The 15047-nt window shown below is 49.4% G+C and overlaps 1 protein-coding gene across 2 annotated transcripts in view; it reads right to left on the bottom strand.

Moving 5' to 3' along the window:
* LOC119164556 (dehydrodolichyl diphosphate synthase complex subunit DHDDS-like) overlaps positions 1 to 15047 on the bottom strand; it is a 148681-nt gene that overhangs the window by 11652 nt on the left and 121982 nt on the right. The window lies entirely within an intron of this gene.

The following is a 15047-nucleotide window of genomic DNA, read 5'->3' on the forward strand; positions in this document are numbered from 1 at the left end:
ATATAAACTTGAATCGTATGGTATAACCAGTCAACCAATTCGATTTATTTCAAGGTATTTATCTATCTGTAGCCAAGTTTTCAGACGAACGGTAAGGTTTCAGCTGCTAAGAAGGTAAATCAAAGTGTTCCTCAGGAATCGATCCTTAGTCCGTTGCTTTTTTGCTATTTATTAATGATCTACGTAAATTAGTTTGAGTACTGAAGACTCTACGTTGTAGCAGACGATTGTTTCAGGCCAATCTCTTGGCCTGAAACATTTTATTGTTCCAATCATTTCTGCTTGCAGAAATAACAGTGAAAACTTACAACCAAAACTTGATTTTATTTATATACATATTAGAAGTTCTTTGTATCAAAAGATTATATTATAAATGTTTCATTAAAAACAATTTCAAGGTCTTCTATTGCCCCCAACCATGCTTTCATAACCAATATCTGTATGTATACCTTAATAATAATGTCTAATCGCACAAACTTTCTAGCACGAGACCATGACCGGCGAATGAAGTTCAATCTTCATCCGCAATCACTCAACCAAAAAAATTACTTTCAGAGTACGTGCCATTATCAAAACTAATCAATATTTGCAGCCGCATATTGCCACGTTCCATTTCCCAAGTTTTTGTTATCGTCCCAAAACAACACACGATTCTCAGCGCAAACCGCGCCTGCAGTTTTCGAGAAGGTTCCGGACTGTAGTAGATCATTTCTATAAGATCACGCCCACTGTGCGAACGGTACAGATTGTTCTGGAACCTACGCCACCGCCAGCGATAACGCTAGAACATTCAATGGCAAGAGTATAAATGCCGACGTGCTTCGCCGCTTGTCAGTTGTTGATCGAAGGCCGACGCTCCGTTCGCCGCTATCAGTCCGAGACTGCTATCTGTGCGAGACTGCTGCTGTAATTGGACTATCCGTTTACCGGGCACAGGTTCGCCCAAATAAATAATTAAATCCCAACACGAAGTCTCCTGTCTTCGGCCACGTCACGACCCCGTGACATCTGCGTAGGTTCCAGAACAATCTGTACCGTTCGCACAGTGGGCGTGATCTTATCGAAATGATCTACTACAGTCCGGAACCTTCTCGAAAACAGCAGGCGCGGTTTGCGCTGAGAATCGTGTGGTGTTTTGGGACGATAACAAAAACTTGGGAAATGGAACGTGGCAATATTATCCGTTCTCTTTATCACGCACATAATCACAGCCATCGATCATATTGACTATGAGGCTGCAGCAACAAATATTTTACCCGCGAAAACTAACTTCAGGGCATGCCTAATCATTCACTTCGTCTCATGACTTTCAGCCTTTTCTTAACCAATGCAAAGCCTCTTTATCAAACTTAAATTTACATCCTCTTCATCAGCTATTTCGGCTGAAGTAATCCGCTGTGATGGCTTTTTTTTGGTATTGTATACACTGATAACTTTATTGTGAATAACCCTCTCAATAACACGCTACTAGGTTTCCTCAGCTGGTAATTCTTCTTCTGCATAACATTCGCATGAACTACGGCAAGTTCATTACGTGCTTATGGAAATCAAGCTGTAATATTACCTTCTTTACATTGTTAAATCATGAACAACGAATCATTCATTCAAAAACCAAGCATTTTTCGCAACTGGCTTCATTCTAGCTATTTTTTGTTTGGTACGTGTTATATTGCTGTTTTGTTTTGTAATATAATTTCCGATTGTTTTTTTATAGTCACTTTTTTCTTTTCGTCTAACAAACACATATGCGCTTTTGCTTTTCTACTTATTTTCCGACTTTTTTTGTCCCCAAAAATACTGTCCCCTGAATGACGTATATCTTATTTCCCATACAGATTTTTTATGGGAACCCAACGATAGTTCTTAACTTTTGGGCGTTTTGAGTACTACCAATCTTGCACACACGTTTCTGTAAACCAATATTGTCGCTTTTGAATAAATTAAACTTTAGCTTTGAACTCTAACTTGAATACTCATGCATGTAATTGAGCACCAAACAGTGTAGTTATATGCAATACCTAATGGTCATAACTGATGTGTTGTGTTGAGTTGCGACTTTTTTTCTTTCGCCTTCATCATTACTGATTTGTTGTAGCGAATTCACCCTGAAGTTGGCAAATACGAGGTCTGCGCACGTTCTTGTGGTGGTCGTTGGTTGTTTCCAGTCATACGAAATGTATTGTATAGAATACCTAGACGTCGTATACTGCAACAGCCAGACGTGTTCCAGTATCATCAGCGTCATCTTGATGGCGTATTGTGGTTACCTTGCATATGCTGGGCCGCAATCGCAGAAAGAAACTGTGTTGTCTGGAACAGGCGAGTTCTTTATTGTTATTAGTGTAATTGTCATCGCCATGACGATAGTGGCTGGCATGCAAGTGCAGTTTTATGATGGCAAAAAGAGAACGTGCGCTCATGGAACGTGCTTGTTCTTTATCGTTATGAGCGTCATCATCATCGCGGGACAACAGCGCACTAGGCTGGGCCCTAAGGAGCTTCGCTCCTGAAAAAAGTGCTCCTCTGAAAAGTCCAAACTTCTTTTCCTGTTGCACAGTTCATACAGATCAATCACGTGGTCGATTAAAGACCTTTCTGTGCAAAAACCTGTCCTTATGTCTGGATAGACGATGTTCTTCTACTGAAACTGTTTGAGCCTTCTCAATATCAATTTGTCCATGACCTTCTCTAGACAACTTGTTAGGGCGATTGCTTTGTAGGATGATAAGACATGAGGTGTTCTTTCAGGCTTTAGAAGCGCAACAACACGACTGGTTTTGCATTTGCCCGACGCAGTACCTGAGCTCCATCACGCTTTAAACAGGACTATAGAAGAGTGCGTGCTTTATTCTCAAAAGACAAAACAAAGCGTCTTAATCATGTCGTCCTGGTGCCGGTGAGTGTGGCGCAGAAGCAAGTGCGGCATAGAGCGCTCACGTCGTGAACATTAATTGAAGATGGTCATGAAAGCAGGCAGGGTCTCGTTGGTCATTTGTTGAAGAAACACCAGTTGCCTCAGTTATAATATTTCACCGTACTCTTCCGCCGCGGCTACTTCGCTTTTACAATGCACAACCACAGAACTTGGATGGGTACTTTTCTTGAGCGGGAAATCGAAGGCTGCGTATGTGGGGAGTCACCTTAAGCAATTAAGTTTGAGGTGACGTGGCTGCAGCAAGCATAGGGCCACGTTTCTTGGATAAAAATAGGTGAGGCCGATGCCCTGCATTCGACAAAGTTGGTGATGATGCTGTAAATCAAGATAATGTAAACGCTTGGTACATACAGCGAAAAAGGGTAAGCGGCGCCGAAATTCCAGACAAACACACGGAAAAATTAACGATCACAAGCGCTGGGCAACAGCAGCTGTCGTCGTCCTGTATGTTCGTAAAAAAATGGCAGTGCTGTTTTGCCCTCCGATGATAATCAGGCATAAATATAGCTAAAATGTAAGTAAATTCACTCAGCAACTCCGGCTACGTTAAGGGTTTACTTGAAAAGGGCACCTTGCGTAGAATTCAATAGCACTTTCATGCGTTGCTTGAGCTGTCAAAAGGTGAAGGTGCAGCCTACACCGTGCTGTTATCCTCATTCACAGCTTTATACGCAAAAAATATAATTAAGCAATACAACATGCATTGTAGTCACTTTCGCACCTACCTTAATATGTGGCCAATGAAGCTGAAATTGTAATATCGCTTGGACAAACCTCCGGAATCCTACAGAGGGCCAAAGTTGTGGTTCTATGTGCATATAAGAATATCCACTCTGGAAGACTACGAATTCCACAAAGCATTGTCGACCCGTGCTTCGAAACCACAGCTCCGTCTCTGGAGTCTCACTCAGAGCCAACATCTTTTGAATGAGTTCCACCGTAATGTCCCTGTGTAGGGTTCACACAAATAGGCTGTAGGCCTCATTGTAAACAACGGGTAATTTTTATAGTATTTATTTGTTCTTTATAAGCTCATTTCAGAAAAGAGCACTAGTATGTCTTATTCTCTCCGCTCACCTCACCATAACGAGAAAAGCATTAAATGGCGATTATCGTTTACAATACTACTGCCTTTCACTTACATTTTTCATTGTCCCGTCACGGTGCTGTAGTGACTAAGGTACTCTGCTGTTGACCCGTAGGTCGCGGGATCGAATCCCGGCTGTGGCTGCTGCATTTTCAATAGAGGTCTAAAGGCTGTATATGCCCGTGTGCTCAGATTTGGGTGCACGTTAACGTTAAGGAACTCCAGCTGTGCGGAATTTTGGGAGCACTCCACTAAGGTGTTTCTCATAATTGATTTGATTGATATGTAGAGTTTAACGTCCAAAAACCACCATATGATCATGAGAGATGCTGTAGTGGAGGGCTCCAGAAATTTAGACCACCTGGGGTTTTTTTACGAGCTCGCAAATCTCAGCACACTGGCCTACAGCATTTCCACCTCCATCGAAAATGCAACCACCGTAGCCGGGATTCAATCCTGCGAACTGCGGTTCAGCAGCCGAGTACCTTAGCCACTACACCACCGCGGCGGGGCTTTTTCTCACAATCAAGTGGTGGTTTTAGGACGTTAAACCCCACATGTCAGTCAATATATTACATTTGGTCATTCCTCTTGATATGTGCGCATTTTCACATCCCACTTCTTTGCAAACAGACTATTATTGGCATCTATCTATCTATCTATCTATCTATCTATCTATCTATCTATCTATCTATCTATCTATCTATTTATTTATTTATTTATTCTTCTATCTATCTATCTATTTATCCATCCATCTATCTATCTACCGAATCAACTGTCTATTTATTATTATACCTGTCTAAGAAATTCTCCGCTTACATATCTACTCTCTGGGCCACCTACTTAACGTGCTAAGCACTAATTAGGAGATTTGGCAGCAGCAAGCACCAGACCAACTTTACTGGCGGAACAAGAGAGATGCATTTGTCCTGCAGTGGGCGTAGTCAAGATGATTTATTTATTCATGTTACCCTACAGGCCCCAGAAGAGCATTGAGTAGGGGGGGTTACAGAAAGATCACAATAACATAAAGCATAAAAAGAAATTATATCGAAGAAAACAAAGAAAATTGCACAATGGAAGGGAGAAGAACAAACACTATAAGCAAATGCAGCAAAAAAACAAAATGAAAAAAAAATAAAGCATCGTTATACAAAATCAAGAGAACATATAAATTTGCAGTAGCTCACGAAATTTGACCGGATCTCTCACAGAAACAATTTCATCCGGAAGGCTATTCCAAACTGCGATGGCGCGTGGCAATGCAGAATTATTGAATGACTGAGTGTTGCCGAAGATGCGTCTGAAACTGAGATTATTATGAAGTCGACTAGACGTACGCGAAGGAATATCAAGCGATAGACGACTGGTCCACGAGTTGTAGTAGTACTTATGGAGGAGGCATAGACGGGTGACAGAGCGGCGGGAATCTAAGTTAGTAAGGGCAATATCGCGTTTGATTTGGGTGATGCTGGAGTGGCAGTTATACATTGAAGTGATGAAACGGGCTGCACGATTTTGAATGGATTCCACTTTATCTATTAGGTATTGTTGATGCGGAGACCAGATCGATGAAGCGTATTCCAGCTGAGGACATACAAACGTTTGGTAGGCCTGCTGCCGAATGGTAGATGGGGAATGATGCAGATTCCGGCGCAAGAATCCCAGAGTTCTGTTTGCTTTCGCGCATATCTTGTCGATGTGAGTACACCAGGCAAGATTAGTACAAAAAATGATGATGATTATACCTAACTTGCCATTGGAAGGAGTCAGCGAGTGAAAATATTTGCTGAGAGCTGTTACTTCCTTTACTTTTTTTGTTCATGTCATAGAAACAATTTCTTTAATGCACGCAGTATTAGGCGGTAAAAGCGTAGAATCGTGCCGGCGTCTAAACATGTGAAATGAAAAATGAATCTGTGTTTGAAAGGCCCAATGATTAAAGAGGAGTTGAGCCTTTATTTTCATAATGCTTTACGAACGTGTAAACGCCACATTGCTGATTGACATTGCGCCACATTCCTGAAGTAAGAATGATGGTGCAGTGGTAACTTCGCAACTGAACTTACAGTATGCATTTTACGATAGTTTGAAACGGCCAGTGTTTCACGCACAGTCGTTCATTCCCTTATGGTATGGTTAAGGTATACACCGAGACTGAAGGTAGGCTAGTAATTGGGAAGGAGATTCGCACATGGCCAGATTACGCTATTGTGGTCTAATCTGGAAGGTGAAGCTCCAGCTTCATCGAAGTCTTGTAATTGTTGTGTTTGTTAATGTTGTAATTGCTGTCACACTTTATACTGAACACTCAACGGCGTCACCTCCGCCATATTTGCCAATTTCTACCACCTGTAATGATATTATTAATAATAGTAATAATAACAACATCAATAACACAATTATTAAAAATCAATATTAAAACGCATTTATAAAATTTATTTGGACTACAATATGAACTCCGAGTACGTGCAAGGCTAGACAGGAAATTTGCTTACGATGGTTCATCTGCCAGCCCGTCACCGCAGGGCGAAAGTGATCGGAGCATACATATATATGAGGTTCTCAAACTGCTTATAGCAGCTTTTATGTTGGCCCACGCCACTGTGTATATTTACTTCGGCCGAAAATAAGTTAATAAATAAACTAACAAACGAACAATTTGCGTGAAGCGGAGTTGGCATTGCGGTCACCGCTGTTGCAGTCTGGCGCGAAAATAGAATGCGCACCTCAATGTAGATGAATCTGCTTCTACTCACTCGCCACATAGATGACAAACGCGTTTTCGTACAAGAATTATGCAGTGGCAAAAAACTCCCAAACATTTCCCCGAGGGTGAACATGGTTAAGTGCGAATGCACGGGGTGATGCTATGAGGGGTATTTATTAATTCGCACTATTATATTTATTAATCACACTATGGTGCCTTTATGGTGTAATGGTTCCTGGCAATTTGATCACACGGGGGAGTTTACGTTAACTCACTGGCGAATGCCAACGGATTTTAACTTTACTCCCCCTCTTAGCATCACCCCGTGCATTCGCACTTAACCATGTTCACCCTGGCGGAAATGCTTGAGAGTTTTATTACTGATGATGATGATTATTGTGTAATTAATGAATTTAAGTGTTATTTGTCATGAGGAATTTGTGCACAGATACATTATATACGAAGTAATATTTATTTACACTTCACGATTTTCGTACGATGCATTAAATGCACACATCGCAAGCGCATCACACACACACACACAAACTACACTACAGATTAGCACCTATTCGTATTATCGTTGTAGCTCACGGTTAGTACCAGTGCTTTGTGATCCGAGAAATGTACGGTGAGCGGATGCGGCAAGACGGAGCGGACCGTACAGTTCCTACTGAACGCCAAGTCTATGAATTCACCGTTGATCGTGGTGAAAAACTCGAGAGACAGACACGTCATCGAGTAATTGTTCAGCATGTGGTCAACCAACCAGCCATTGTTCTTTCTAACGTCCACGTTAAAGTCACCCACCACCACAATCGGCGCGCACAGACTCACTCTCCATCGCCGCATCCGTCTGCTCCAAGACGTCATCTCTCGAGAGGTTCGGGGCCCGGTAGACGGTCACAATCAGGACGGGATCGCCGGAGTAGGCACTGGTGTAGACGGAGGCGTACGGCGAGTCGTCTCTGAGCGGCGAAGTACAGACGGCATGCGAGAGGACGTTGGCGTAGACGTGTCCAACCAAGCACATGCCACAGTACTCGACCCGGCTTCCACTCCGGGCGAAGGAGCACGGGTCGTCAGTGGGACACGTTCGCGGCGATGCATCAGAAGCGAGGTCGGCACGCTGTAAGACCAGGAGTTGGGTCCGGTCCTGCTGTCGCCTGAGCTCTTCACTGAAGGGCCAGTAGCGCTTTAGGAAGACGTCCACTCCACCAGTCCTTCTCTCGGCGAGGGCCCGGGTCACGCGATCGTAGCCACTCAGGGAGACATCGGCAGCGCAGTCACCTGAGGAGTGGTTCCAGGTCTTCGTGAGGCAGAGGAGATCAACTCTGGAGAGTACGGGGTCTTTGGCAACGTCCAGTGCATGCGCCGAGAGAGAGCGGACGTTTAAAAGCGCGAGCGTGAACTCCCTACAGCCACCCTCGCACACCCTGCGGAAATGCTGGTCCCTCAGAGCGGAGAGGTAGCGCTGCGTGACGGTGACGAGACGGTGATTCTCGAGCCTCCGAAACTCATCGAGCATGGGTTTGTCGGGGTTGTCTTGCTTGTGGTAGAAGGTGTGGTCTCCCTCAGCGATGGTGAGGTATAGTCCGTTGAGGTTGGTACACCGAGAGAGCGCAACGTAGACGAGCTTCTGCGGGTGCGTCTTGGTGTAGTCGTACACGACTGATGCGTAGGTTCCCCCCTGAGATTTGTGCACGGTGATGGCGCTGGCCTGGACAAGGGGGAACTGCATCCGTTTACAAGCTATGCCAGCCTTTCGATCTACCGTGACGGTGGCCGACTGCATCTCGATGGGTATCCAGTTCTCGCTGGTCACGTCGTAGCCGTTGGAAAGGGCCTCGTGAACGGCCCGAGTGGCGCGCGCACGCGTGAGCTTTACGGTACCGGCCACATCGAACTCGAGCCACAGTCGCCTCACGCGCGTCTCTTCATCCTCGTCTCCTTCTCCTTCTTCATCCACTTTATCTCCATCATCGGGCAACGGGCCGGCGAGCTCACACAGGTGCAAGACTCCAACCACACCGTTGACCAGATCATCCACGAGATCGATGTTATGAGTCATCATGTAGGGCTTGCAAACCACGGCCATGACTTCCCCGGGCAGATTTGCAAACTCGCTGGGAACCATGCGGGCAACCCTGCGCTTGGCATTCTCGAGCAGATGCGGCGTCTTGCAGCCGAGGTACCGATCACGCGCGCGAAGCACCACGAAGTCGTCCTGCGAACGGGCCACAGTCTCGTTGAAACGCGTGACATCCGCGTTCGAGTAGAAGATGCGCACGACCGAGGGCGCGCGCTCGGCGGCTTCCTCGACCGTGACGAACCTGGATTCGAGAAGCTTTACTTCTTCGGGCTCGAGTGCGCAGCCGTGCCCAATCTTGTTGAGGACCGCGGAGAAGGTGACGTCGAACTGGCGCACGACTCTCACGAGCGGGAAGTATTCGAGATGATGCCAGGTGACAGTGCTGAATCCGAAGAGAACATCAGCACTACGGGGCCGCTTGAAGATCTCGCTGGCACGCACGGGCGGCAACTGCCGCAGGTCCTCGCAGAGGATGACGTCCAGTCCACCGAAGGGTTCGGTGAGTCGCAGCGTGATCTAGCGCAGACGGCAATCAACCAGTTTGAGTGAGTCGGCGGACATCATACTGACTTCGTCTATGATGACGCACTTGACTCTCCGGAAGGCACACCGGAAGGTGTTAAGGTCACTAGGTCGCAATCCACCGTCCCCCATGACTCCAAGGCGGGCGTCCTGTCGGTTTCAACGGGCAGCCCGCACGAGTTTGAAGGCACTTTGGACGGTTGTTCCACCCACAGCAACGGCGGCCTTTCCCGTACTGGCGCAGATCAGGTACGCTTTGTAGACGGATGGGACGGATGAGGAGGAGCCGTCTTCCCAGCCAACGGCACCGCAGCAGTCCACACAGCGGTTATACACATCCATGGCGATCTTGAGCACGAAGGTCTTGCCACAACCCGCGGGTCCCGTGAAGAAAACCCGCAGCGGAGACTGCCCCGGCGTGGTCTAACGGTGCAGAATCTCGCGCAGCAACTCGTACTGCTCGGGGTTGGTACTGCGCATCACCGAGACGTACTCTTCTCGTTCCATGATTCCGCGCCGTTTGCGTACCGCAGCGCACGGCGTACTGACCTCCTTGAGCAGTCGAAGCAGGCGCTCGTTAGGCAGCAGGTCCGCGTACACACTAGCATTCGCATCTCGTCGTTCGGGGATTTGTACCCGCGCGCACCCGTCATCTTCATTACATTCTTCTTCTTCTTGCATTGTTCTTTCTTCATCCTCCTCTCTCTCTCGCCTGAGCCGCAGCATTTCGGCGTAGTGGGCCTCCACCATTTCTTGGACCAGCGCATCGTCATCCGCCGGGTTGTATTCTTTTCGTTTTACCTCGATCAACTGCTTGTTGTTCTCGTAGATGGACACATACCTAATACCATTCAACACATCAACCGTTTCGCTTCGGAACGGGACGTATAGAAGGAAAAGTTGCCGCATATACGACTCCACATTGTTACCGGGGTTGTATTCGTAGTAGCGTATCACAGCCGGCCGTACCCTGAGCACGTAATGGCAATCACCCTTCGCCGGCCGGTACTTGCTGGCGAAGTCGGCGAGGCATACGTCGTTGAGGGTAGGTGGCCTGGCCTTGTACTTTTGCACGAGGTTCGCTTTCCAGACGTCGGTGGAGCCCGGAGGGAGCGCCTCCAACTCGGCACGCGTTTTGCCTACGCCCACCCGTTCTTCAGGGTAGCACGTGGGGACGTACACCACCTCCCGGCTCTTGTGCGACATGTCCTGTTTGAGCAGAAACCAGGCCGCCTCCTGTGCCGACATTTAAATTCCTTTAAGGATGTCCACACGAAGCTTGCGGATCACGGCTTCAATGCCATCGTTGGGATTCGTTTTGAGGATCTCGGCAACGGTGCGTTTGAGGTTGGACATTCCGCGGTCGAACTGATTGACATAGTCCACCACGTAGGAAGCGCACGCGTAGTGATCGAGTATTATCTGCATATCCATATTCGAATCCAAGACCCTGCCTATCCACGCGTTGCATGCATTCACAAACTTCTCCGCCGGAATCCTTCGATGGAGGACGCAGGGTCGCGAAAGGCCGGCGCGCAGGACATCCATTTACTCCTTCTCGGAGTGCAGGCCGAAAGCGCTTAAGAACAAGGCGAGATTCTCAAAGTCGCCGGACTCGAGGCCCTCGTGGATTTCATCATACTTCTTCTTGAAGGCCTTGAGACGCTCACTCTCCGCATCGTCTCCCTCCAGCGCAGGTGGAAACGGCACCACGATCCTCGTTTTATCACTGTGCATGAAGGGCGCCCCGAACCGGCACTTGGTGCGGCCGCGCTTGTAGCACGTGTGGGTGTGCTGATGCGTCTGCGTGCGCGGCCGCCTGAGGAGCGTAGTGTCGAGCGTGAGGAGTTTGGCCACCATCTCGAGGGTCTTGGGCATGGCACCTTCCTCACCGGTGAGCTCCTCGTCGGGCGCCTCTTCGAGCCACAGGATCACGTGCACGTGCGCGCTGCCTCTCTGCTGGAACTGCACCCGCTTGAAGTAATCCCGGATCACGGACGGGTGGAACGGCGAGCAGTTTCGATCGGCGAGCATGTTCATGATGACGTCAAAGATCCTGTTGATGTACATCGCGCAGGCAACGGGGTCTTCGTTCACGAGCTCCACGCGCTCCAAGGCCATCATCTTGGACACGGGCTGAGGTGTGCCGTCGGGCCCAACCCGCAGCCGCTCCAGGGTCTCGAGCAAGCGCTCCCAGTGGGCCTCGGACGCGGACATGGTCAGGAACGCGTGCGGCTTGCCCAACTGGCGGATCATTGCGAAGAGTTCACTCCTGCGATCCCGCCAGTACTGGACGGTATTTGGAACGCCCCGCATGAATGCGAGGTCGCGGTCCAGCACCTTCTCCAGGAACTTCTTACCGCCACTCTCGAGCTGCTCGCGCGTGATGAAACCAGTGGTTTCGTTGGTGCGAAACATCATGTTGCTTTCCGCAACGTTGTACCGCATCACCCTCGAGGCCATGTACAAGACACGCTCCGGCGTTACTCCACGCCGGTCGGTGCACCGTATCTCGCTGCTGGCAATGGCGAATGGCGTGGAACGCGGACCAATGATCTTGCGAGGCACGCCCATGTATATCGTGGGGAAGGCGAGCTCTTCCGCATACGCATCCATGAAGAGCGCCAGTGGGACGGGGTTCTCACACGGAGCGAGGTGCAGGCTATGCGACTGATCGATCAGCTTGTCAGCGGCAGCGGCATCGTCCAGTTCACCACTTCGCTCCCCATCATCTCTCATCAAGAGAGCGCACGGTCGTTGCTCACCCTCCTCATTAAAGAAGATCGTCTTTGACATGGCATTGAGGGCAATGGCTAGTTGCACGGGGTCGTCCGAATCTATGTGCTCGGGGACAGTCTCGATGTCATCCGCGTCGTCTCCCCCCTGGGCGCGTTCACCTTCACAAACAGCCGCATCATCGTCATCGAAGACACCCAGCCGACTCCAGTCGATGCGCACGCCGCTAGCTACATACAACGGCGCTTGCTCCAGGTGCTTCAACCACGCCAAGATGTTACCGCGCTTCACCAGTCCGCGCCTGTACGTAGCCGGACTCACCAGCCCCCGCTTCACGTGCACGTCTATCGCGACGTCCTCGGGAACCAGCTGCGGAAGACACTCCACCACGCTCGGAACGTCGATGGGCACGTTCACGATCTTTCCCTTAATGCTGTACTGACCGATGCCCCGCGTGAGCCGCCTGATGCTCATGAAGGGGAGTCGAGGCGGGGTGAGGCGCTCTTCCACCGGGTTCAGATCGGGGAGGTCCGTTGGACGAGGCGGGTACGCGTAGCCGTGGCTCTTGCTCAACGGCGGAACCCGCCCGGCCAGCAGGGACTCTCGGCAAGACGCACACATCCGGAACGCACCGAAGGGAGCCAGCCGCGGGTCTTGCGCATCCATGTCATCGCATCGGTGTTCAGCCGACCGTCTTCCGAACTCGTTCCAAAGAACCCGCAACGCGTTCAACCTGTTGGTCTCGTTCTTCACGCCGGAAATGCAGCTCAGGTTGTTATCGAACCACAGCCGGTCACACACGGCGCAGCTGTGACCGAAGCTGCGATCCACAAAGTCGCGTTTGAAACGCGCGTCCGGACGAGCAAAGTCCAGGGCTCGCACCCTCTCCCGCGCGGCACGTTCACTCGCTCGAACGGCTTCGGGAACGTCCACTCGCCGTTGACGATTGCGAGCGGCGTCTTGACACCGGCCTTCATCGCCCTTCTCCGCCTGACGCTTGCGTTGTCGTTCCGCTTCTTGGGCCGCGTTAGCGGCTCGATGCTGACGACTCATCTCGGCCTCGCGAGCGCGCAGTTCACCATCCGCTGCACGCTTCGCCCGCTTGTCCTCGGCCTCGCGTACGCGCAGTTCGGCATCCGCTGCACGCTTCGCCCGCTTGCACTCGGCCACGCGAGCACGCAGTTCGGCGCCCGCTGCACGCTTAGCCCGCTTACGTTCGGTCTCACGAGCCCTTCGCAGCGCCGCCTTGTCTTCCAACGTCGGTGAAACCACCGCGGTACCGTCACCTCCAACGACGGGTGCAGTGCTGGCATTCGGTTGTACTGCATTCGTTGTTGATGGTAGCGTTGCCTCCGGGACATCCATCGCACGACCCGCTCTCGACGGGAGACTGAGAAAGAAGGCGGGCGCGCGAGAGAGAGAGAGGTGCGCGCGCAGCTGCAGCGAGCGAGGAGAGCGGAGGAGCGAGCGAAGGGGGAGGGGGACGCGCGCAGTGGCATTAAAGATATAAGGCGCGTTACTGACACCGATATCAGCGTCGCGTCCGTGAGTAGAGCGTCGCGCGGCGGCCCGCCAAGTCCTCTTTCTTTTAAAGATAGGGAGAAGACTGCGGACGCCGCTGACGGCGGTGGATGGTTTGGGGTCGCTTATAAAGTGTATTCACACTTAAAACAGTCCGAGAAGTGACGTGGGAGTACAGCGCACCACTCACGGTAGCCGCTTGCACGCCCCCGCCACCGATCACAACGCGAGTGCCCCGGGCCGCGGGAACACAATCAGACTGCAGCGCCACCGGTTCTCGCAACCGCCACACGGCCTGCCTCTCCGGCTGAGTTTTCAAACTGAATTGATTTGAATAGCGTTGGCACAATCGTCACCTTCAACAGGCAGGACACCGTTAGCAAGGCATACGCCATTGTAATATGCAAAAAAAAGAAGAGCACAAACCGCTCATGACATACTCTGTTGAAACCTGCTTGGAGAAGCGTCTAAAGAGAAAGTCATAGTTTATAGCCAACATCAGCACGACATTCAAGAACAAGAGAAATGAAACGACTAGCTCGAGCACTATGTCCATTATGCAGAAGTGCGCAGAGGCTTTCGCAATTCGCTCCAGTGGCAGATGTCTGAGAACTACAACTACCAACGGCTTTGCAACTTGGGAGACGAATTTAAAGCTTCACGGCAGCTGGTGCAAGCAAATCAAGCAACTATAGGAACAGATCATGTCGTGCTTACAGCCACAATGTGTCAATGATTTCGCTTTTCGCACAGTGCCATATGAATAAGTGAATTGTAAAGTGTGCTACAAATATTGCTTGCATTTTATTTCCATTTATTCATACCCTAAAGGCCAAACGAATCATGAAGCGGTAGTGAGTAAGAAGTGAAATAAAGACGAAGAAGAAACTCAACATGCAATACACAACGGTACAAAGTTTTTTGATAGTTTAAGGTGTACATAAACTAGCAGTGTAGTGATATACAAAAATAGTATTATAACAAGGAATCTTTTTGTTATATCAGTTTTTTTACGTTTTTTTAAAGCTACGTGTGGTGCCATGAGTACCCCTTAAGTTTTACCTAGGTGGGCGTACTTATAACACATGTGATAACACTCGCATTTTCCTCTAGCTCTCTGTGCCACTAGCGGCGGCGCAGAAACATCGACTGGTGACCCGCAGAGAGCGCGGTAAAATCCTGGCCTCCGCGGTTGCGTTTCTGATGCAGGAGGTATTGTTTGAGACCTATATGCTTAGATCAAGCTGCAAGTTAAACACTTGGGTGTACTTTGGCGTTTATCAACATTATATTTTTGTTGTGCGATGGTAAACTCCAACAATTATTATATCAGCCACCGCATTTGTTGCGGCTTTACGTTAGAAAATTCACCATTGGTATAGTCGGTCACCACTGTTTATAAGAATCCCTGCAAAGGAACTATGCTCACAGACCACTAAAATTTCAC

This window comes from Rhipicephalus microplus, chromosome 8 (assembly GCF_043290135.1).
Source record: "Rhipicephalus microplus isolate Deutch F79 chromosome 8, USDA_Rmic, whole genome shotgun sequence".
Classification (NCBI taxonomy): Eukaryota; Metazoa; Arthropoda; class Arachnida; order Ixodida; family Ixodidae; genus Rhipicephalus; species Rhipicephalus microplus.